The sequence below is a fragment of the Vespula vulgaris genome, chromosome 2, assembly GCF_905475345.1.
Source record: "Vespula vulgaris chromosome 2, iyVesVulg1.1, whole genome shotgun sequence".
Classification (NCBI taxonomy): domain Eukaryota; kingdom Metazoa; phylum Arthropoda; class Insecta; order Hymenoptera; family Vespidae; genus Vespula; species Vespula vulgaris.
This window is the reverse complement of record NC_066587.1, coordinates 15,214,795-15,239,641: the sequence shown is the minus strand read 5'-3', so window position 1 is coordinate 15,239,641 and position 24,847 is coordinate 15,214,795. Positions and strand designations below refer to the sequence as shown.

Genomic DNA, 24,847 nt, shown 5'->3' with positions numbered 1-24,847 from the left:
TCTTTGTGTTCTCCATTCGCTTCTCTCTGATCATCCCATATCATTATATCTAGCGTACGAAATATTTATCGCTAAAGGATATTAAAACACGGCAATTCGATTGGATTAAAATTAAAATTACATTATTAATAATCCATAAGTTATTAAAAATAAACCTATATACATATATATATATATATATATATATATATATGTATATATAGCTATGCATAAGTGTATCATATTTACGAACATATACCTACACCTTATAATTTATCTATAATGTAATAAAAAATATAAATTATTCGATATAATAAACGTTAGAATTATATCAATTGTATCATGTAATATAAAATGAAATTTTTAATGAATATTACATTGAAATAGCTTCAGAAACCTTTACAATGTGTTCATTCATGTTTTTGATTAAATTTATAAGTGAATTTTACGCTCGACCTTTCGAATTGTCGGAACGTACAAAGGATCGCCAATGCCGGTGGTCGATGTTTGAAAAACAATGCAATCGATGCTGTTCTGTAATCACACGAATGAGAAAAGAATGTGGGAAAAAAGATAAAAAAAGGATGACAAGGAAGGGTAGAGAAAGGGATATAGCCGACGGTATATCGTCGATATCTAGTGCGACTCACGCATTGTCTGGCTGCATACTCGTCCTATTACGCATCTCATGTCAGGACAAAGGCACTAACTGGAAACTACATACGCCGCAGACGCGAAGCTCCCATTTAGATTCACCAGACGCTCGGGAAATCCGTCCGCATCTTTTCCTCTCTCTTTCTCTCTTTCTCTCTCTTTCTTTCTCTATCTCTATCTATCTATCTATCTTTCTTTCTACATGTCGTCGTGATGTCGCCGGTGAAACGTCAAATGTCTCCTAGAACAAAAAGAGAGAGAGGATAGCAAGCTTTGTATTTTTCCCTTCACCGAGCCGATTATATGGGAAATACGCAACTTCCAGACGTTTCAATTTTAGATTTTCCAAAAATACCTTTTCTTTTATTTTCTATGATACAGCAAGTATCTTTTTTTTTGCGAATTCATAAAACTGTTGAAATTTTAATCGCGAGTAAAATTGTATATTATTTTAAAACTTTCTGCGTTGTAAATATATATATATTTTTTTTTTCTTTCCGAGGACAAGGTAATAATTTTTTTCTTTCTTTTTTTTTTTTCATAAACGAAGATTTCATTCGTATTTAATCGAAGTTAAGGCGATAGTTCATAATTTTCCAGCAAATCACGCGACGGCCCAACTGCATTTTCTCCCGACACATCCGCCACGTTTCGACGATTCATTTAAAGGGCACTGAATCTTAGGGTATTTTCCGCTGCTTTTTCTTCGATCTCCGGGCACGCGATAAAATCTCGGCTTAACCGTTTTATCTCAACGATTCTGTCCCATCTTTTCGTATTTTCCCGAGAATCCTGAGGATTTGTAGTGGATCAAGCACGCAAATAGCGGTACAAACTTGTACACGGTAAATAAAACGTAGCCGTCACCCGAGAATACATATGTTGGCTTATCGAGAATTAAATTTAATCGTTTTGACGATCATTATTTCGTATAGTACGTGATCGTTGACTTTATCATTCACCAGTGAACAACTTCGCGAATTCAACTTCACGTTTAACATCCTCTTAGTTTTATTCTCATCTTCTAATTACGTTAACTTTTTTTTTCTCCAACCAACTATACTACCTTTTAATACCCATATTAATCCTTAATACGACATAATTCGTTTCCCTTTTCACTTTGTGAGTTGAAATCGTTGGTAAGTGCAATTGGAAGTCAACGATCCGTTCGTATAATTAACGAGAATGAAAATATACGAGAAAAGCGATTCCCTAAAGTTTATAATGATAACGTACGAGTTTCGAAATTCATTCGTCGCATCAATTTTCCTCGCATTTTACCCGCGTAATCCTTTCGGTGAAGCGCAAAATATTGTTCGGCCGATTGGACTGAGAAAATCCGATCGAAACGAGATCCGAAAACCAAAACTATTGTCCTCGAAATGCAAATCCCTCGGGCACGTTGAATACGCCCGTCTGTTCGCTCGCCCGACCTTACACTGTGGAATCGTTAGTACGCTTCTGCACAATAAACTTTCATCGAGTATGTAAAACAGTCGGACAAGGCGGAGAACGTGTTTTTCCACCATACGAACGAGAAATAGCAAGCGTTTCCGAGTTTACATAGTTGCGAGCATAGTCTCTCTTTCTCTCTCTCTCTCTCTCTCTCTCTCCCTATCTCTCTCTCCCTCTCTCTCTCTCTCTCTCTCTCTCTCCATTTCTATCTCTATCCCTCTCTATCTCTCTATCTTTCTTTCTGTAGTTTTGTCATGTTGATTGACTTAATCTGCATACGAGCGTTGTCCTTGATAGAGTACAATTAAATCTGGTGACGAATGAAACCACTCAGTCCCTCTTTCCCTACAGCTAATATCCACATATCAACGATATCGATCGTTTTTTGTATCCACGCTTTTAGTGCATTGCGTTACTGATTTGTGGTCGACTTTAATTAACGAGCTTGAAATTTCATTACGATTTACCTTTGTATACGAAAAGGGGGGTATACTAAGTAATAACAAACACATATTACCAACTAAATCCTTTATATTAGTTTTCAATCAAAATATATTCACGTCATTATATCCTTAACGCTTTCCCTTTGTTATCCACCTTTAGAATGATCAACCAAAATAAACGGAATGAAAAAGCAATTGCGCGATAGCTTTTAATTTATATTTATCTTCGATCGATACCCGAACGTTTTATCATAATTAATAGAAATTTTAACGCTGTGAGATAATATTTTGTTATTAATATATTTTCTTTATACCTCGTTATAAAATATTGTCCAGATGATTCTTGACGATATTCTAATTTATGCTCTTACTTGTAAATAATTGATGAAAGACGTAAATGGATCGCAAAGATGTAGTTAAACAAATTTTTTACGAGAATTCAAGAGAAGTAGCAGTATTATTTATCAGTAATGTAGGATAAAGACCAGGCAGAAGAGAGAAGCGATTAAGGAGAAAAAGAGAGAGAGAGAGAGAAAGAGTTTCTTCCCATCTATCATACTATCTCTTAGGATTTATGAATTTTGTAGGGGAGCGTCGATATGTGAATAGTCGTTTGAAGGGATGAAGATCGAAGTTCGAGATAAAAGGTCTCGAAAGAGAATCGTTTTTCAGGACAGAAAAGCGTTCTTAGAACGACTTTTTCGTTCGGACGAAACTCTTTTCTCACGTATAAATTTTTTACTTGTTTTTGATTTATTGCCGTAATATTATTCTTTAGTTATATTTTTCAATTCGAGGCTAACAATATTTTTTCTTCCTTTGTTTTTCATATATGCTTACTCTCTATTAATGTGATTCCAACTTCTTCTTCTTAATCCTGCCGCTTCACCTTTTCTAGTTACTTTTTTTTCTCTTTCAGTGAGAAACTCTAGCATTATCGTACACATTTCCACAAACGTACGTACGTACGTACTTACTTAGAATTACTTTGGCGAAAAGGAGATCAGGAGCTTAACTGGTGCAAGATGGTCTACGAAAGAGAAGGATTTGTACGACGATTCGAAGCATTGTTTGCGTTAGTATGTCTGCTATGAATACGCATCTCACCCCTTCTTCTTCTCTTCTCGTACTCGTTGCTTCACCTACGATAACGCTATTTCACTACGTGCAAGTCTCTTCCCTCAGGAAAACGGTGCCTCGTGTGAAATCTAATTCTGACGGTGCTTTCTTCTACTTTCTTTCTCTCTCTCTCTCATTCTTTCCGACTCTTTTCATCTCTCTTTTTCACGCCAGCCTTTCTCTCTTAACCGAAACTTTTTAAGTGAAAAGCTCACGTTCTCTTTCTATAGGTACACTATTTCTCGCGAATGGGACGTACGTTTCCCTTTATTTTCGTAAGAGCTCGAAGGAAAAACGTTTTTATCATGGAAAACGAAGCCGTATGGTCTCTTGAAAAATTTTTTTTTCCAAAAGAATGCATTCCTTCCCAATTATTTTTTGTTTCATTAGATTATTCGTTGGAAGTCGAACCAGTTAATTAATGATCGTCGATATTTGTGGTAGAGAAATAGAACGTGTTACAATTCCGAACGACGATAGGTGTTTTGAATTTATCAAAATCGTTCGTTTTACGATCGATGTCGCAACGTCATGTAGAGAATCGTTTTAAAGCATCTGTTCTCGAATTGTCAGCTTAGAACGGAAGAATCCTGAAAAACGTCGAAGAGGAATCGGCCAAGGATGAAGAAATTCTTTCCATGGAGAACGTAGAGATTCAATTCTGACTATTTCGATCTCTCCTTCGAAACTTTATAACTGAAAAACTCTCGTCCCTCTTTCTGTTCCGTCTCTGCTATTCCGCTTCTCCCATGCGAATTGTTTCTTTTGCGGAGAACGAGATGCGATGCGAGTCTTTCTCTTCTCTCTCTCTCTCTCTCTCTCTCTCTCTCTCTCTCTCTCTCTCTCTTCATCTTCTTTTTTTTCTTTTTTTTCTTTTTTTATTTTTTCATGAAGAAAGAATACAAAGAGAAATAACTGCTTGCAAGCGAAAAGAAGCCGAGCATAATGCAACGAAACGATGAATATTATATGCAGGTAGAACCGAATTGTTGCACTTTTCTCTAGGTAGATGGACTTTAAACGCCAGCACATGAGAGAAAGGAGACAGAAAAGGTAAAACACGGTACGATAATTCATAGAAGGTAACAAGTATGCAACAACGTTGTTGGCATTTCACGGTACATAATAATGGGACGTTCACCTTTTCTAAATCTTTACGGTTTCGCGAATAAAAGAAGGTGAAGTTGTTATTCCTGAATAGTAATAGTGGCACGTTAGCTGGGTAGACACGTGGAAAACCACGCTACACTTATGAATGTAGTTGCCGGTTTTATGACTCCTCGCAAAAGTTTCGTCTAATTGTCCTATAAAAGTTAGGCGAAACGAATGTCGTACGCCGTTAAATTGGTTCTCTTTTGAGAAATGCTCGAATAAAATTTTTCAACGTTGAGGGCGTTTAAATGCGAATTATATATAGGAAAGGCGAGAATTTTAAGAACTCGGTAATTTCGCGACTATATTCTATTTCGTTACATTTCTTCCTCCCTTCTCTCTCTTTCCCTGTCAGTCTAAAAAGATGCCAACTTGTATTGCTTTTATTCTTACTCGATTACTCGCTCGTTTCTTTTACCAGATTAAATCGTCTTTTTTGAAAGGTTATTTATCGCGAATTATAAATTAGTCTAAATAGAGTATCCTTTTTCGCGATGATTTAACTACTCGGTTTCTCGCTTTCTCTCTCTGTCTTTATTTTTTTATTCAATAGAAGAAATCTTTTAATGATTCGCTTTTTTCTTTTTCTTTTTTTTTTTTTTAATATTTATATCATCCGACTCAATATTGAGAACAAATACATTGAATCGAACGAATATAAAATACGGTATTATAAAGAGCAAAGTTTCGCTTAGTATCATTAAATAAAATATCTTTACCCTGGATTTCTAAGTACGATACCATCAAGAAGAAAAAGAAAAAACTGTAAAGAAATAAGAGGGTAAAAAGATTGATGGAAACGATGGGATATTTTCTTGGAGATTGCCTTCCAGCAAAACTTTTACTTGGTTTCTCGTGGATGCGATGGTAAAGTTAATTAGATTCCCGAAATCCCGCCTTTCCTTTAACTCTGTTATTCGTAGCTGTAATAAGCGAAAATCCCGTTTCCCCTTTCTCCGAAAACCCCGAATGTATTCGGGACAGGAATAAAAGAGGCTCATTAGTCCAGATATTCTTAAATTACATTTTATAATTTTCGACAGCCGTCGCCACATTGTATCGAATGAAAAAATATGATCTTTCGTTGAATATTTTATTATTCTTTCTTGATTAGCTATTTCAAAGAATAGAATTATTCTTATTCCTTTTTATTCACGATCGATAAAAGTATATAAAACAAATAAATCTACGATTTATGTAGGAGTTTTGACTAAATACAGTAAACGACTCTCGTATATAAGTTTGAAGAAAAACGACGAAACAGGTGGAAGGAACGAGCTCGACAAACTCGATTCAAAGGGAACGACTGCGTTTCTCGAAGGGACATCGATTATCATCGATCTCGTAGAACGATATACTCTTCACCCTCTGGCACCTTGGCCGCTCGATTTATGAACGTACGTGCGGTGGAAGGATTACGCTGGCGTACTTAACGTCCATGTCGTAAGGCCGCCATCTTGGTTACCGGTAGAGACGACGTTACGTTAGAAAGTTTCAAATTTACGAGGAAAACATGTCCTCGCGATAAAGTACACCAAGTCATAAACGAAAGATAACTCGAATAGGGTGCAGTATAAGAGAATGAAATAGCGAGCGAGAGAGAGAGAGAAGAAGAAGAAATAAGAAGTGTACGTGCGTGAGTGCGCTGGATTATGGCCGTCCAAAAGGGTAAAAGTGACTAGACGGTAGCACGCTCTATCCTTTTTTGTTAGAACTCCATAGATTCTTTCAGTTTGTCGCTTAGAGAAGAGCCGTGACTGAGGTTACCAGTATAAAATAGTAGTAACAGTAGCAACGGCAATAAACCACCGGTAGTGACCAAAGAGGATTATTATGGGGATCAAGAGTTCACCTGGATATTGAAACGCAGCACCGTAACAACGAACGATCTACGATCCAGGTTCGCTTCTTTCCTTTCTTCGTTCTTACCTCCTTTTTCCTTGGCTCGAACGAAACTTTTCCTATCTATGACCACCTACCTCCTTCCTTTTCATCCGACTAGTCTGCCTTCTCAGCTATTTAAAATCACCCCCGTCTCTTATACTTTCTTATTCTTCTCGGTAGCTCTCTCTAGAATCGTTCGAACCGAAGCGAACACCATCATCGACTTCGATGAAGTTTACGTTCCGCATCGCTTCTTATCTTTTCATTACCGGAATCTCGCTATCGTTGAATTTTACGGAGTATTCTGTTCCGACTAAAGGCCACCAAGAACCTGGTCGAGTTCACTCGCTAGCCATGCCGCAAGGCGAAACTCGAAAGTGTTCTACCGTTCTACCCACTGAACTATCAACGAGCTCGATTACTTGCGGTTCTTATCCTCGAGAAGAACGTGTCAGCGTGTTAATAGAGGAGAAACCTCCTTGGTATTTTCTTTTAATCTAGATTCATAAGTAAAATCTTCGCTAATGGAACGATCCAGGTTTTAAAGCTTCCATTTCGAATGATTATTAAATCATACGTAAATAGTATCGAATACGATTACGACATATTTCTTAGAACAATCAAGGAAACTTATCCAACCCCGAATTATCTTTCTATTTCTCTTATATGTCAACTTATATTGATGATAATTCCCAAGGTAGATAAGTTATATTTTTCGCGACCCCAGAGAATAAAATCTTCTTCGCGTGCTTCTTATCGGTCTGAGTTGTTTGATGAAAAAATTCCGTAGCTGCCTTAGAAAGCGCGAACAGAGAGAGAGAGAGAGAGAGAGAGAGAGAGAGAGAGAGAGAGAGAGAGAGAGAGAGAGAGAGAGAGAGTTACCGCGAGATTGATTATGCGTGTAATGTGCTCGCCCACAAATTTATATCCCGATATCGATTCGACTTTCTTTCCCCGCGAAAATCTTCACTCGTCTATCTTAATTCGACATCTTCAATATTTCATGTGCTATTTTATTAACGTCCTTGGATTTTTTCTTTTCTTTTTTTTTTTTCCTTTTTTTTGTGTTCTTTTAACAATCATAAATATCCCATGACTGCACATATTTACCTATCTACTGTTCGAGAAACGAACGAATGATGGAAAATGAAGAGAAGTTGTTTTGAAAAAGTGCTAGGAAGTAACCATTACTCACAATTAGTTCCAGTTTTTCAATTAAGACTTAAGACACGCTCGGAATTTAAGCTCATAAAAATGTATGAACCAAAGTAAGGTTTTTATTCCAGGCAGCGCCTTCGGGTTAACTGCAAACTTAATTACGAAGATCGCGAGTTTTCGTACGCGAAACAATGGTATAAGTCGGTAGGATGGACTCGATATCTACTACGAAGTTTTCGATAATATCTAACTCGGTTTATCAATTTTTCTTCGTAAATGGCCGAAACTTCCGCTTCTATATATTTGAAAAAAAAGTTATTAAATTAAGTCAGGCGGATAATACGATTATTACCCAGGGTCCGGGTCGATCTTTTAGATAAGAATTTTAGTTTGAAAAGGTATTCGTTATTTTTCTTACGTTGCTAATATCTTTTTGATTTTTTTGATCGTGCGTTAATAGTTGTTGTTCACGTTACTACGATGCTTATATTCTCGATAATTGTCTTATTTGTCTGGGGCAACGCGGCGGTTTGTTCGAGTTTATCTTCTCCCGGAATCGGATATTCCTTGCGATCTCGTTTGTAAGAAGTTACAGCTTTCTGGTGGCCCTAAGAGAGTATAAATCGTCGACAATGTGGCACGCTAGAGATGGCGACCCGTAGCCATTTGTAGTCCGCAGACAATCGCGGACTCCTTTTCCGTATAATGCATGTGGTGTCAGCTTAAGGAGGGTATCGATCCAAAAAAGAAATAGGATATAGGATCAAATCCATTGTTGGCTCTTGTCGACCTCGGACGTCACTCGCCGATGACACGATCCTTTTCTTTCGTCGAACGTCACTGGATTGAATTATAACTCTTCCGCGACGTCGTCCGTTCTATCTTTTATCCGATCCAGAAAGTATGAAACCCTTGAGAAAAATAACGGCTTGCTGATCAAAACTCGGACACAAATACGAGGATATAAATCAAAGAGCAATTTTCGTTCGTATAGTTGCGTCAGTGGATTTATCGTAAAATATCATTTCATCGAAATCGATTTTACTTTCTCAAAAGCATCGATAATACTCGGTCCTTTAAAAAGAACATTTTTCCTCCTCGTCTATGTCTGTTATAAATTTCTTATAAAACTATTTACCATCACTTTCATAACTCTTATATATCCATGCATTCGTTCATTGGACCACTGGATATCATTGTATCATTAAATATCGATAGTTCGTTTTTATGTTGTTCTCTGACGAAATTTCGTATCTTAGATAGTCGAGTTATCTCTTTGTAAGCTGAGAATACGCAAAGAAGTTCTTTTCAAAGAGAAGAGTCCAAAGAAGAAGGCATACCCCGTTGTCGAAGTAAATCGTACTCCCCAGCAATCTATAAGACGCGAAGTATCGATGCTCCGTAGTCGAGCGGAAGAAACGTTGGAGGAGAGTGAGAGGTGGGGGAGTTAGTATCGATGCTGCCAGTCGAGTAGGAGGAGACGACGTTATTTCGTCGATAAATAAGGAGGTAAGAACAGGCAGAACGGTAAGGCTAGAGAAAATTGATGAGGATGCGGGCGTTCTATCGACTGTCTCTGCTTTAACAGAAAGCTAAATCCTTCTGTTTAAGACGAAGCCTTTCTGGCTCTTCCGACTTTTGCGTATGTGCCGTTACGTAAAAGGAATAATTGAATCTTTCTAGAGTTTGAAGGAAAGAAAGGATCGAAGGATTGTCAGTAGAAATCTTTCACCGAGAATGGAAAATCTTTCGATGGGATAAAGTGGAACGACTTATCGACTTTAAAGTTTTTACGAATAAATACTTAAATTTTATATAAGGTATGGCATGAGTCAGTGAGAGGGGGGGGGTGGGCGATGAAGAAGAGAAAAAAGAAAATAAACAAAAAGGTAGAATTTATGGGAAATTTATTTGACATAACTCGAACGAAGAATGACACTTTTTTTTTGTTTTTAAAGAAGGTTCGAATTTTGTTAAATAAATTCGTTCTGTAAATTCGGAATAACAACGGAATTATATTGATGATAATAATAATTATCTAATCGTTCTGTTAATTAACTCAACAACTTGTAACAGACAAACAAGAAGTAACGAAAGTAACGAAACTTCGTCGTAGGAAAGAAACAAAAAGAATTCTATTTACCGTCGTAAAAAGTCGAGACGTTCGAGAAAGATAAGGAGCGAGAGCTGGCTAAGTCACGAAGAAGAACACTGTAAGAAACTCAATCGTGCATTCTAACGGGAAGAAAAATGAACGTTTTCTCAGAGAAAGAGAGAGAGAGAGAGAGAGAGAGAGAATAGGAAACGGGAATGGCGCGACGGTATTTGCCGTTTTAGCGTCGTATTCGAGGTATATAAGGGATAGAAAGAATCGAATCCTTCGCGTGGAAAATGATCTTAGATTTACCTGATTGCTGGATGCTGTACCATGATCCACTAGGAGGGGTTGATGTCCTCTGGGGAGGAGGTGAAGGGGAGTGGATGATGGTCGATGGGTGTGGGTGACTCATGCCTGCCGTGATATTCAAAATGAGAAAGTGTTATTGAATGAGATGCAATCGACGAATGTTTCTATCCTTTTCGAAATTTGTTTTCCTCTTTCTCTGAGAAATAGATTCGTCCGAAGGCTTTCTGAAATTCAAGAAATAAGGTATCTCGATACACTTCGTTTATACTTGAAATGGACTTTGAAATCTATGGCCAAGTTGATTTTACGTCACGATCCTTCTTCGATGCATTTTTGATCTTCTATTCCGAATGAGAAAAAAAAATATATCTATATATCTTTACTCGTGTTTTTGCCTGCAAGAAAATAAAAAGAAATAAAGTCGAGTATTTCAAGGAGATCAGTTTGTTATGATGAACAATCGAATGTTCCGATTTAGAAATTTCATCTAGAATAGAAGAAAGGAAGGGAGAGAGGGAGGGAATATGGATGAAATCATTCCCAGCAGGGAATAAAGGGAGTAACGCTAAATTTAATACGAAGCTCGTTTGGAAACACCGAGTCGAATCGTTCGCTCCGCGCGTAACTCTCGTTCCTGAGCTACTTCGTTCAAGTTTCTCTCTACTATTTGGTCGGCATTTCATGATAGACAGTAAGAAGAGATAGAAATCGAACGGTGAACGAAACGTTTCACTTCTCTCCACTCCGATGGGAATCATTTTCGAAGGAAGATGGATACCTACCCACTCGATCGTGAATCAAGTAGATCTTAAGAGGATAGATCTTCATGCTTTTATCGCTCTATCTATTGAGGACGATTGAATAATAATAGCGAATTCGTTGCGAAGAGGAAACCAGGCGATCGGGTTATTCGTGTGCCCTTGAAAAGTTCGTCTTTTTTTTTTCTTTTTTCCCTTCTTTTTTTCTTTTCTTTTTTTTTACTCGTCGCACGCGACCTATTCAAACGAAGATAAATTACTTTCTGACTTTTGGAGCTGCCTATAAAGTAGTACCCACCTAATCTTGAAAAACACTTAAAGCTCGGAGAAACGGATTATTCAAATCCTGACCGGGCTTCGACTCGAACACGTCGAATGGCAAACTCATTTGAGAAGTGTTCTTAGAAAGTGAAGAGAAACTTGGAGGAGAGTAAGGGGAAGAAGAAGATAGAAGGGTGTGAGAGAGAAGATAAGAGAATGAGATAGAGAGGGAGAGGGTGAATGAAATCACGAGTCAAAGACAAATGCATCGATTCTTTGTGTCCTGCATTTAAAAATATATGTATATATATAAAATTCACGTCTGTTGTGATGTAAAAAATTATTTCTGGCTAATATTACGACGATTAATAATATTGAGAAAATAGTCGAATCGCAATTGTGCAGCAGAGAAGGAAAAATTAGTGGAATTAGTTTCGAAGTATTTCTCTTTGTACGTCTTATATAGTTCTTTGTGTAAGAACCAAGTTAAGTCTATCTATTAATATAGAGAATAATACCTTGTCATGTCTTCTCTTAAGAATAGTATTTCCATCATAATTTTCCTCCTCAATGCAAACTTGTACAATTTCGTTTTCTTAACAATAAACGTTATAACGAACTATTATTTGCACGAAAAATAATCGCTCCGCTATTACCAGAATATTTATATTATAAACGATGTATAATATATACATTGTATAATATCATACATTGAAACGAAATCGAACGTTTTCCATTTACGTGAATATCTCTTAAATCCTCTTGCCCGTTTCAGTTATAATCCGTAATGTTAATGGAAAATCGTTTACTTATTTGATATTACATTAATGAATTTCCAGGAATGGAATCGCGCATATAAGCTTCTTTTCTCTTTGGTATAAATATTCTGCATACACACACACACATACAGAAGTATACAGAAGTAGAGTGTAAGGTTGAACGTAAAGCAATTCGGAGCTATAATTATAGTAGCACGGTGGATGTAAATCGTAATTTTTTCATCTCATAATAAAGGAACGACGTCTTTCATCGTAAAGGATGTTTTAATTAAAGACCTCGGTAATGACGGCGTCGTAGCTTTCGTCTTACATTTATATTTAATACATCACTCGACGTTGGCCAACCACACATATACTCTCTCAACATATATACTCGTATACAAGCTCGTACGCTGACGTAGAGATTCGTTCATCGTAGATCCTTCTCAGCGACAATGAAACACAGAATTAAACGTAGCGTACAGTGTAACGAGCTTACTGCACGTAAGATACCTGTTGCATAGAACGATCATACAGCCATAATATTGTACGTTCGTTCAGCCAAATTTCAAGAGCCTTTTCGCTCATACTGCGTTGGACACGTAATTACAGTGACTCGTGCTAACATCGGTCGGGATAAAAAAAGTTATATTATTTTTCAACACCGCACAGTTTTTACGCTGCTCTAAATTAGCTACAACTTAAACTTTTTATTAAAAATAAATATATAATTACGATTGCGTGTGAGAAATCACACGACACTGCGCTGGATAAGAATATAATCTGATTTCATCGATTTAATTCTGTGTTCTTTAATAAATTTTCTTATCAACAACTGCTTTACATTTATTTCATATGAAAGAATAAACAAAAAAAAAGACGAAAAGAGGATCAACGTTTCGGGTCTTCGGTTTAAAAATTAAAATAGTATTAATATAGACAGAACGAATTAATATAGAATTATCAAATAAAGTAGCACACGAGGGAGACAATTAACGAGAAGTAAATTAAGATTTGATCAAGTCTCGGATCGGCAGCATTTAAATTTAAATTCGTTTGCGATGTCTGAGTATACTTTGAGAAAGGAAGATGTGGAAAGAGTCGATGCTTATTTAGCACGCTATGGCGGTAGCCGCAGGTTCATTTCAACGCCGTATAACTTGGCGAGGTGGATGAAACGTTGCTGACTGAATGCGGTAGAAACTGTCAGCATTGAATTCAATGTGACGTCCAACTGCTGTCTAGCTTCCTGTATGGAACGAGAGAAAGAGATGAAGAGAGTTGCAAACGGATTGGTGGTAAGAGGATGGAAGGTGGTTGTAGCCGATTTTCCACATAGAACCGAAATTGATGCGCTTTGAATCCTCTTGGACCCACTCTCTCTTTGTCTTTCTCTCTCATAGAAGCGAGGAAAAGACCCGTTAATTATCGCTGATCTCTCTTTCTCTGTGTGTCCTATCAGGAAGAAGACCAACCGCTCTCGCTTTTCAGCAATTTGCGTTGTTCCAACTCGACTAACGAGCTTTTTCTTTTCCTTTCTTCCATTTTCTCTATACCAGCATATAATGTAACAATGATCGCGATTAAATTGCGAGTATTATAATATTCGATAATATAATGCATCTAACGATAAAACTCGATATTTACGGAGAAAAGATCTTGCAATCGTCTAATGACTTTTTTTTCTTTTTTTTTTCAATCCATTAGTATAATACTTCCTTTTCGTTCCATTTATCTATGCGAAAATTAAAAATGACTTGCGCAATTATTCTTGTCATCCATTCTAATTTTCTCTCTTTCTCTTTCTTTCTCTTTTTCTATCTTTTCAAACAATATTTTGTTTATTCCGCGACATGGTTGTATCGTAAATACATATAGCAAATGTGACGTATAAAAATATCGTGGATATGAAAGCATGGAATAATATTCCTGGTGTGCGTATTACGTCTGGCATATTGAAATGTGTATAAGAGCGGCAGCAATAATGGGAAAAGAGGATAAAAATACGAGTTACAAATTTTCCTCGGATACGAACGTCACATAAGAAAAGATTAATTCGTAACGTTAGATAAATAATGTAGGACGCTTCGCTCTTTTCCAACGATTAAAAATTACGATTTTTCAGATGAGTTTCAACGACTCATTTCATATAGCTACGTATATATCTCGATCGTGTGAGTTTTAGTATATCTGTTGTGTCTTGCGATCTCGACCGTTATATTTATCGAGTCTCGTTGATTTTCACGCTTAGGAAAGGTAAAGGTAAAGGATTCTTATCTCGCGGGATTCGGTGATATATTTTTCTTCGAATACCTCCACCGTGTCTTATACCTTCCCTTTATATTTCTATTTTTGATAGAAATGCTCTTGGGTTATGTTCAGAACGATTTGAACATAAAGAGTGACCTAGTAAAAGTATTAGATAGAATGGAAAAAAAATTCGATCACGTTTCCTTCTTTTTTAATGGACAATCGTGTTCTCTCTTTTTCTCTTTCTCGATAAATTTAATTGTATAATAATGTAATTTGATAACATCGAAGGTTAAACAGTTTTTAACAAATAGTGTCAGATTTATTACAAAGATAAAATTCACGTTTTCACGGGAACGCACATTTATCTTCTGCTAGCACAGCGATACTGTCCTACCGTTTCGTGGTATACGCAATGGAGGTATACCTTTCGTTGGTTGGTCGTCCGTGGGACAATTTTTAGTGCAAGCCGTCGCGCGGCAATTAAACGAAACAAATCGTGGAAACACAACGGCTGCGTTCCAATGCGAAAATTCGCCCTGGGTACGTATATACGTGCTCGTCTATGTGGGCTCCAAGTGCACGCTATGCGCTTTCAAATTTTCCGAGGTGGTCATAATGAGCAGGATAAGTGGTTTAATTGAATTAATTCTGCCCGGCCAACCGTTGAACGCATTTTGTGATTTTATTTCATCTTTTCTCTTTTATTTTTTCCTTTTTAAATCTCACGAAATTCCTCATCGAAGTAGAAAAAGAAATAGAAAAAAAAAAGAGAGAAAAGAAGTGTGAGTTAATTTTTCCGATTACTAATCAAGATTTTCTATTTACCTAGGTGATTATTCTCTCGGATATTTCGTTTTCTCCTCTTCTATTTCTTGCATAAAACGATAATATCTTTTTATCGACTTTAACTTGAACTTTAATTGACCCTAGTACACTTCTCGCGCCGTTTCTTATTTTGATCACCTTTATCGAAGTTACGAAATAAAATAAAAAAGAAGTTTCCTCAAAACCGTTCTCGCAAAAATCCAAGGCAACGTCGTGATTCGATATGCCAACAATATTTTGCAAAGTAAAGTTTTTCTCGAGTTACCCATAAAACGAATAATAATAAATTGGAAAGTTTAAACTTTTGCATGACCAAAAGGTTGTCGAAATCGACTTTTAGCGACAGACCTCTGCTAAAATGTCTCGAAAAAAGAATGGAAGAGGTAGGGAAAGAAAGAGAAAGAGAAAGAGAAAGAGAAAGGAAGAGAAGGAGTCAAAGAGAGAAAGACAGAAAGTCCGAGCTGATAATGGAAGGAGAAATTTATATAGGAATCGGTCCTCCCTTTTTCTCTTTTCTCTTATCCTTTCTTTCGCTCTCATCGTAACTAGGTATTTACGGCGGGTAAATAGTACGGATGCCCTACGGTCCTTCTTTCATCCTACAGAGCAATGGCCCAAAAGGGTGGAGGTTCTTTCAAATGCAAATCCATCTAGTCACCACTCGCCACCATTGCCATAGCTCTCCCCCTTTTCCTTTTGCCTCTCTTCTCTTCTAGTCTGGTCTATCTATCCTCTTCGTGAAGTTGTAAAACGAACGATAGAGAACGATAGAAAAATAGAGAGAAGAGAAGGGAAGATAGAGAAAGAGGGAGAGGGAGAGTGCGTTACATAGAAATCGCTTTATTTGGAGAAAAAAACGTCGAAAAAGGAAGGATAAAGGAACCCGAAAGTCCGAGTGTGGCCTTGCTCAACGAGAGACCCCTTCTAATCTACGTACCTTCGAATCGTCGACTCGTACTATTAAATTCAATCGATTCAACCAAACGACATGCGTTTCCTTTCGTAGGAACAAAAAATTTACATTCCAATTCGAGCTCGGAAAAGGCTCGGAAGGTGTCATTTATTTACAATGATAAAAGTCCCGATTCGAACTCCAGTACGATTCATTTGTTATTCCATTCGACTCGTACGATCGTGGCTCGTCATCATGCGTTTCGATTAGGGGAACGAAATTTACAAGATGTTAATGTATATGTCTATGTCTATATATATGTACATACATATGTGTGTATATGCATGTATGGGAACGTGTGTATCTTCCCTTAACACGAGGAAAATGCTTTCCCTTGGAAAAGAGCTGACGTAACAACAATTTCGCGGAGTATTTATGGCGTCTCGTAACGACGCTCGAGGGCTGTTATGCTTGTATTTGGAAGAGAGACAAATGTCTATCACATATCACAGGAGTTAGTACTCGAGAGCACGTAGAGTGTACAGATTACGTTTTTCTGATCGATCGTCGTGAGAAGACTACATCGTGATTTTTGCCTTGCCTCAGCTTTATCTTTATTCGACGTTGAGTACTCTTAAAATGGCTTCGAGCTGTCTCGCGAGAGGCATGACCTCGTAACGATTCGTATTTTATAGACCTCTATTTAAAATTCACAAAGTTGAAAATATTCGATTCCCTCTGGATTCTAATAATATAATACATGTTAAAATATTATAATACATGTGCAACGCGTTAAGCGAGTATACAATTTATATATATATATATATATATATATATATATATATATATTATTTTGTTTATTTTATTTATCGATATATTAAAAATTATAATTTAATAATAATTTTACCGGGAGGAAGATGAATTATAACTCTAATTTGCAAATTTATATAAATAATTCTATATGATATTTCGGTTTAAATAAAATTCAACGTTCATTTCTATTAATCCTTCCTAATAACACACACTTTACTCGTTAGCAGTAGATTTTATCTACGCATTTATGTTATATGATAATTTAATATATAGAAGCTTCTAAAACCGATGCCAAAGGAAGGTATTTCATTTAATCGAGCGTATTAACGTCAACCGTAGTACACTAGAGTGCTCTCCCTTATTCCGTATATTTCCATGCAAATTTGCCCAAGGTTTATCGCTGACATCTTCCACCTGCATTGCGTCGGCAAAGGAATTTCTCTCGCGTAACAACGCGTGACAATAATCCATGTGAAACTTTTTGCATTAATTCGCAGTCTTATTCAAAGAGAATACGTCATTTTCTCTCGAATCGATTCCGTCGTAACAAACTGTTCTTTTTTTTCCTTTTTCTTTCTTTTTTTTTATTATCATTATTATTAAATCTATAAAAGTTCATCAAAATTTAAAAATTTTTAATTTGCATACAACATATTATAGAAAATAAATTACATCGACGAAGTTGATCAATAATTTGAACGTTGTTATAAAATCAACATATGCAAACACAATATTATTCTTTTCTCTCAATTTTTTTTTTTTCGGTCAATAGCCGATCAATAAACCCCGCACTTGATCGATTTTCGATAAAACTGAGAAACTTTTCTTTTTCGGATACCTCATCAGAGGTTGGTGGTTCGTTTATGAAATACCATCGTCCGATAGCTCAGTTCCGTTAAAAGTTCTTTCAATCGAAAAACCGTCGCAGATAAGATCAAAAATAAGCGGAAATGGCTGTCGAAGGTCTTCTATAGTAGATAGGGGGCAGACATTTTCATTTCATGAGATTGTGATTACGTTCGTCAAGGAATGACCTTATGCTATCGTGTATATCTTCGTAATTAAAAAAAACTTTTCCTACTTGCACGTTTATTTATTTTATCGCTATGGTTTTGATAAATGTGTCTGTTTGCCAGAATTGAAAGCAGTACCAATCTATCGTCGAGCCATGCACGATGGTATAATTTACTCTTTTTTTTCTCTTTCTCTTTTTCGAATTATTCCCCTTCTCCATCTCTCTCTCTCTCTCTCTCTCTCTCTCTCTCTCTCTCTCTCTCTCTCTCTCTCTCTTTCTCTTTCTCTTTCTTTTTCCTCTATATACCCAGCAACTCGTCTGTTCCTTTTGACGGCTAGCCTCCGGGGATAAAAGGAAATCTAATAACGTTAGCGAACTCGTTGTTTTCCTTCCGAAAGGCTGTAATCTCATTTTCTGAATACGCCGAACGAAAACATATGCATATGCTACGGGGTGATAATTGTTTTCGTTTACGTCCGCAATCTCGATATCTGTCTTCATAATATTCTTTCCCTATGGGAAAATATTTCGTAAATGAGTAGATATGTACGCGAAATATAGATAAAATTCATTGATTACGAAGGGTGCCTATATAAAGTGTATTTTCGATATAACTAATTATTGTCTTGTTTTATTCGAAATAAGATTAATTATGAGACTTTTCAAAATACCTTTCTATCGATCAGTTCTATCGTATTCTTTCAATACCGAGATATTCGATGAAAGAAATAAATCTCATTTTGATTTTTACATTTTATATCGATTGATATCTTCTTTCGAATTATATAATAAATGTTCATTCATTATTTGATAAATTCGTATGAATCTAAAAGATAATAATTTTTCTATAAGATCGTTATTTCGTATAGTGCAAACGACTATGAGTTTTTATAAAAAAGTTTACCGAAGCACGGACAAGAGATAGATACTTTTCCTAGTATTCACTTGTATTCCTTTGAGATCGTGCACTTATAAAGACATCAATTTAATTTTTTTTTTCGTTATCTCGAAAACTTATTGATACATTTAACTTAAAATTTTAGAAAAAATACTATGGTAGGAGTATCACTAATTTAATTGACACAAATTAGATGATCCAGTTGTTGTTGTTGTTATTATTATTATTATTATTATTATTATTATTATTATTATTATTAGATTGTAAAGATTCATCTTGATGTCAATTTCATATCACTTTTGCTGTTTTTTTCACTATTTTTTTTTTTACTTAAAGATTTAAAACTTGAAATTTATGTTACAAATTTTACTGGTGTCCAATGAACTTATCGTAGTTATTAATGTTATTAGTATTAATATTACTCAAAATGTAATTAAAATGTGCATTTTCTATTGTTTTCGAATTGTAAATGAATAATTGATTTTATATTGTTTATAGCTTTGGAATATAATTAATAACGTAGACGTAATATAATCATCAAAGAACAAATGTGAGTTAATTATCGAGAACAATAGGAATAATAACTTGGTGTACGTTATTTACGAACGAATATAAACAATTCTACCTAGATTAAATCCAAAGAAAGATATGATATTGTTATAAGCGTGGCAGAGTGGACGAAAGAAATATCCCCTTTGACATTTTTCTCTTCTATTCTCGAGAAAATATAATTTTATTTGAAGGAGACGAATCAACGAGAGATGGATGCAAGAGAGGAGTTTCTATTCAGCGAACACGCGATCTGTCAAGTTGCCACGAAGACAGAAAGCTTGAAAGACGGGCAGATCTACATAAAGAGAAAGGGAAAAAAAACCGATGACATACCAGACCATTCTCCTACACGAACGGTTATTTCTAAACCCGTTTTCATAGGCTGCTTGTACTCGAATGGTACATTGACAAAATATATAGATATTATATGTAAAAAGAGAGCGAGAGAGAAAGAAAAAAGAAAACATTATTTTCCTTCGTCTTTTTTTTTAAATAGATCATTCATTATTCTGGTTTCATTTGAAATAAAAATAGTAGAAATTCGCAATACAATTTTATTTTTGTTGATCAAAATAATCGTAATCCCGGTGTAGCGGCGCCAATTGTTATTCGTCTTAGAGATTTTCGGTGCTCAAGATGGAATTCCCGAGAATATATTCTAAGGAAAGATCTGTACGTTTGAGTAGCACGTCAGTGGCAAGGGCGAGGTTGAATTCTGATATTACGTCGCTCGACTTTGCCTATTCCGTAACCCTGAATGCAAGATGGTCAAAAGGCTTATGTGTGACTTGAAGTGTATGCGCGTTCGGTAATGCCGAATGGTACTTGGACCACCACTGAAATCTCACTCATCCTGCTGAACAATGAAAACCATCAATCCGTTCTAGGAAACGGAGAGAAGAGGGAGAATTCTGTCTTGAAGCAAGCTCGATCTTGAGAAAGTCACCTTGCTTTCCACATCCGTGCGTAAGTACTATGCTAACATGTGCACCCAAAGTTCATCGACTGAGAATAACGTATTTTGTTGTGGGAAAATATATGAAGAATATATGTAAAAAAAATTCTTCGATATGCTTGCGACAAAAGTAAAATATAAATACAAATTTGATTATTCTTATTTATATTTTATTTACTCCTAGCTCTCTCTCTCTCTCTCTCTCTCTCTCTCTCTCTCTCTCTCTCTCTCTCTCTCTCTCTTTCTCTGTCTCTCTAGAAACTAAATAAGCTCTTCAAAATGTGCTCATCAAATAGAAAACATCTCTCTGCTACATAATTTGAAAGCGAGCGAGTTTTACGAGCACTGGACATCAGAGAAACCATTACCGTCCACCCTATACGTGAATTTGTTAGCTCAAGCTTCTACGTACATACATCCACGTACACATAGAAACGCCGTCAGAAATTAGGGTCGTACAAGCAATACGTAACAGAGAGAACGTGCAATCCGTATCGAGGAAGTATTGCCTAGAGCCTTCGCTACTTACCACCGTCTTTTATTCCTTCTGATCCTCCCTCCGCAACGTCTTAAGCTTCGAATTGCCAACAGAAAAGTATCGTTTCCACAAGGATCGATAGTGAATTTCAGTCGATACACAGTGGCCTAGCGAAGAGCTCGTATAACTACGTATTTCTTTTTAGATATATTTGCCTCCTTTCAAGATAGATTTTTTTTCTAATCTTTCCTTTTCTTTTCTTTTCTTTTCTTTTTTCCATCTTTATCTTTTTCTTTCTTATGTCGAACTGATATGGGTATTAGACGGTTATCTCAAAATAATGAGATTTTATTTCCTTGCAAAAGATCTGTGTCCCATTTTTCTCATGCGAACGAATAAGTAGATCATTGGATTTTCTCTTTTTTATGAGATTGATACGTATTATAATTTGATGATTGAAAATTTTATGGTTTCGTTGCTTTGATCACAATTAAACAAAAAAAAAAAAAGAAAATATAAAAGAAGAAACAGATATAGATAAAATGAGATTCACAATCACGATAAGAAGATTGAAATTATTAGCGAAGAGTAACTTTTTTTTTATCGTCGATCGAAAGATAAGATCGAATCAATTTCAAGTTATGCGACTTATCGACTTTTATTCATGCATTGTCATGAAAAGTTTTTTTATCTTTTGAGTGCGTATCAATCAAAGAAGATGAGCTTCTATAAAAAGCTCGTTCCACGCTAAGAAATGGCATCTTTTTACTAGAACTGATTTCTCTTGTCTTATGTCTTGTAATAGAATACGATTATTCTTTTATTCTTATTCTTATTCTTAGCCGATGAATCCACTCTTCATCTTTATAATCGCAGTGATCTTTCTGAAAATTCATTGTGAAAGTAATGACCCCGATTATAACCCTTTATTTGAACTCTTTTATGAAATTTCAAGACGATATCTCTTTAGATAGCAAATTGCACATTTTCCACAAATGTCGGTTAGATTTATCCGAATTTATAATTTCAAATTCTCTTGGAGAGATTCAAATTCTCTTCCAACGAGAGTCGTACGATTTGTTAAATTGTAAATAATTCAAAAATCGAAATTTCAATGAATTCTTAAACGGTAATTTCGTGAGAATGTAATGATATATTTTAAGTAGAAAAAAGGATAAATATATCGCATTTAGAATAGCTTTTGAACGATCTATAATCTTTGATACGCATAGAAATGTTAGATGGTCTTTTGCGTAGGAGTTTACTGTACAAACGGTATTATCTCTCCCATACAGCGGTGATCTCACGTAGGGGTCAACGTGAGATAGAATACTCATTTGGATTTATGACTTAAAGCGAGCGCGCGTATCACGAAACTTAAGGGGTCGACGGAATTCCAAAAGTTGGCTTCTTACTCCTACTCAAGGAGAGGTAAAGTTCTCTCCTCAAATGTGAGAAGGGAGATAGGAGAGGAAGGAAGGGCTAGGGAACATAGAATTTCAAACTTATATAAAGGGTCGAGAATAAGTTTATGGAAAATAATTTGGGCCGACGCACTTGAAATATGGGTCTTTATTTGAGGAGTTTAACCCGAGGCTTTCATTATTTTTAATACGTTCGAAGGTACGTACGTGTGTACGTTAAACGTTTGACTGTATCAGTGAATACTCGTCGTAAAAGACGTCCCATCGTTTAATTTTCATCTTAAAACTAAATGAGAAAATCGTAATTAGTGTCCTTTTTTCTTTTTCTTTTTTTTTTCTTTCTTTTTTTAAAGAGTCGTTTAAGAAGAGCACATTGATCGTTCCATCCAATCTTAATTCATTGTATTTAGAAAATATTTGTATAATGATATTCGTGTAGTGATATCAGCGGTTGTGGGAAATAATTAGGAAGAATAAAAGATATAATTAAACGCTAGTTTTATTTGCATTCCATGGCGGTTGAACACAAAACTGATTTTCACAAAAGTGTGCTACTCCTTCGTTCTATCTGGCTTTTTCGCTTCGTATTAGAAAAAACAAATGATATTTTTACAACATACCATTTTTATCTTTACATGTATATATATATATTAATTTACAAAAAAAGATGCGAAGTATTATAGGATTAGAAAACGTATTTGTTACTTCACAGAGTTACTATCATTTCTCACTATTTCACACTATTTCACACTTGAGAGAAATTATCGATCTCCAAAAGACGTAGAAAAATACGGAGAGAAAGTAGAAAAAAAAGAAAAACAAAAAGAAATATCGTACTAGCTCTTCGCCTTCGTATTTTCCGACATCTTTTTAATTATCCCGTATCGTTTTATAATAAAGCTATTATACGAATCGTACGTCGATTTGTAGTGTTGATATAAGCTAACGTTATATTTCCTTTGCTTTCCCGTCGAATTTTTCTTTCAAACGATTCTTCTTTTTAAGAACGAATAAAAATAAATGACTTCAAAAACGAGATACTATCGTATAAGCGAATTTTCATTTTCTTTTTTGCTCGATTGAAATTGTACGAATAGAATTTCTGGAATTTTAAATTGAAATCCTAAAGAAACTGTTTTCCGATCGATAATTTCCTTTCTTTCTATCTATCCCTATTTTTTTTTTTATATATATATTTTTTATATTTTTCACTTCATTGCTTCGTAAGATTGTAACATCCGACTATATAGGACGTATCGATTTTCATTTCAGCGACGAATTTCATAATTATTTGAAATTTCAATGACTCTGAGCAACTTTTCTCAGCATTCTCTCATCCATTATCCTTTTCCTTTCTCTCTTTCTCTCTCTCTCTCTTTCTCTCTCCTTTCTTTCTTTCTTTCTTTCTCCGTCTCTCTTTCTACGTTTTAAATGCAAATCACAATATTCTCCAGGAATCGCAAGAGAAAACGTATGAAAATGTAAAAGGTATTGTGTCTCCCTTCCACCACTATCTAGGAATCCGATGAGGCCGATCATAAAAAGAAGTTCCAATGTTATTTCTCTCGATACAAGAGCAAAATGAAAAAATGTAAATTGCTTTCATATTTCAGAAACTCTAGTAACGAAATAAAGACTATTTTCTCCTGGCATATAAAATAGAAAAATCGTGTGTACGATAAAGAAACCGAAATCTTTTCGGAAACATTCGCTTCTTTTTTTTTTATCCATTGTAATGAGATCCTACCGTTCTTTAGAATTTTCTACTCATGCATGCATACATACAAGTAAATATACACCTCTGTAGATGAAGTTAAATCGAAGGAAAATCTCGATTGGATACTCTATCTATATATTACACACCTTATATCTTATGTATATCGAATACTTTTTAGAATTTCGACGGAATTTCGGTCAAATTTTTCATTTAATATTTTAGAAAGCACATGTCGTAATAAACAAAAAATAAAATATAAAAAATCCAAACGAACTGTCAATTACCGTCTTGTTTTCTCTTAACATTTGTTCTCGCCTTTCTCAACTGTCTTATCATTGCACGTATAAATGCAGCAGGCTGGCCAACTGCTGATATGAAGGCGAAGACAGACGCACCGTCCAGCTTTTCGATGTGGAAATACTCAGAATACCATGGATTCCGAGCATATTCCCAAGAGAAGACTGAGCCTGAGAAGGAGAGATAGGTAGAAAGAGAAAGGGGAGAAGATGTGAGCAAAGAAGGCCGGTTGGATCCAGAATCGACCCTTACTTCGATGATTCTTCGATGCTCTTGAATCTTCTGGATATTCTCAAAGGAGTGGGGGAAGGAGTACGGAAGAATAGGACGAGAGAGGTGGGAAGGAAGGGAAAGTAAAAGTGGAAGTACCTCTTCAACGACCGATTATATACCATGAGAACGATAAAGCGATTAGGATGGTTCGGTGTATGCGTGCTGTAAGGAAAGACGAATCAAATGAGAAAGAGAGAGAGAGAGAGAGAGAGAGACGGAGAAATAGAGAAAGAGATAGAAAGAGAGAGAGAGAGAGAGAGAGAGGGTAAAGAGGTCGTCAGAGAGGAAATACAGGAAGGTTCTATCCTTATAATACGCAAAATGCCTTTAAATACGGAATGCCGTACCCTCGATTATCCGAGATATGCCGCTAATACGCATTCTTCTCTTCCTTCGGTGTACGACGTTCACTTCTCACTTATTATCG

General features: G+C 35.8%; 1 protein-coding gene and 1 long non-coding RNA gene across 2 annotated transcripts in view; one reads left to right on the top strand and one right to left on the bottom strand.

Annotated features, from left to right (window-relative positions):
• LOC127061355 (protein timeless homolog) overlaps positions 1-24,847 on the top strand; it is a 158,870-nt gene that overhangs the window by 71,085 nt on the left and 62,938 nt on the right. The gene's annotated exons all lie outside the window — the stretch shown is intronic.
• LOC127061392 (uncharacterized) lies at positions 350-24,847 on the bottom strand. The gene is made up of 3 exons (XR_007780856.1): positions 24,768-24,847; positions 630-874; positions 350-513 (listed from the first exon to the last, which is right to left on the bottom strand). It is a non-coding gene; the product is annotated as an uncharacterized LOC127061392 (long non-coding RNA).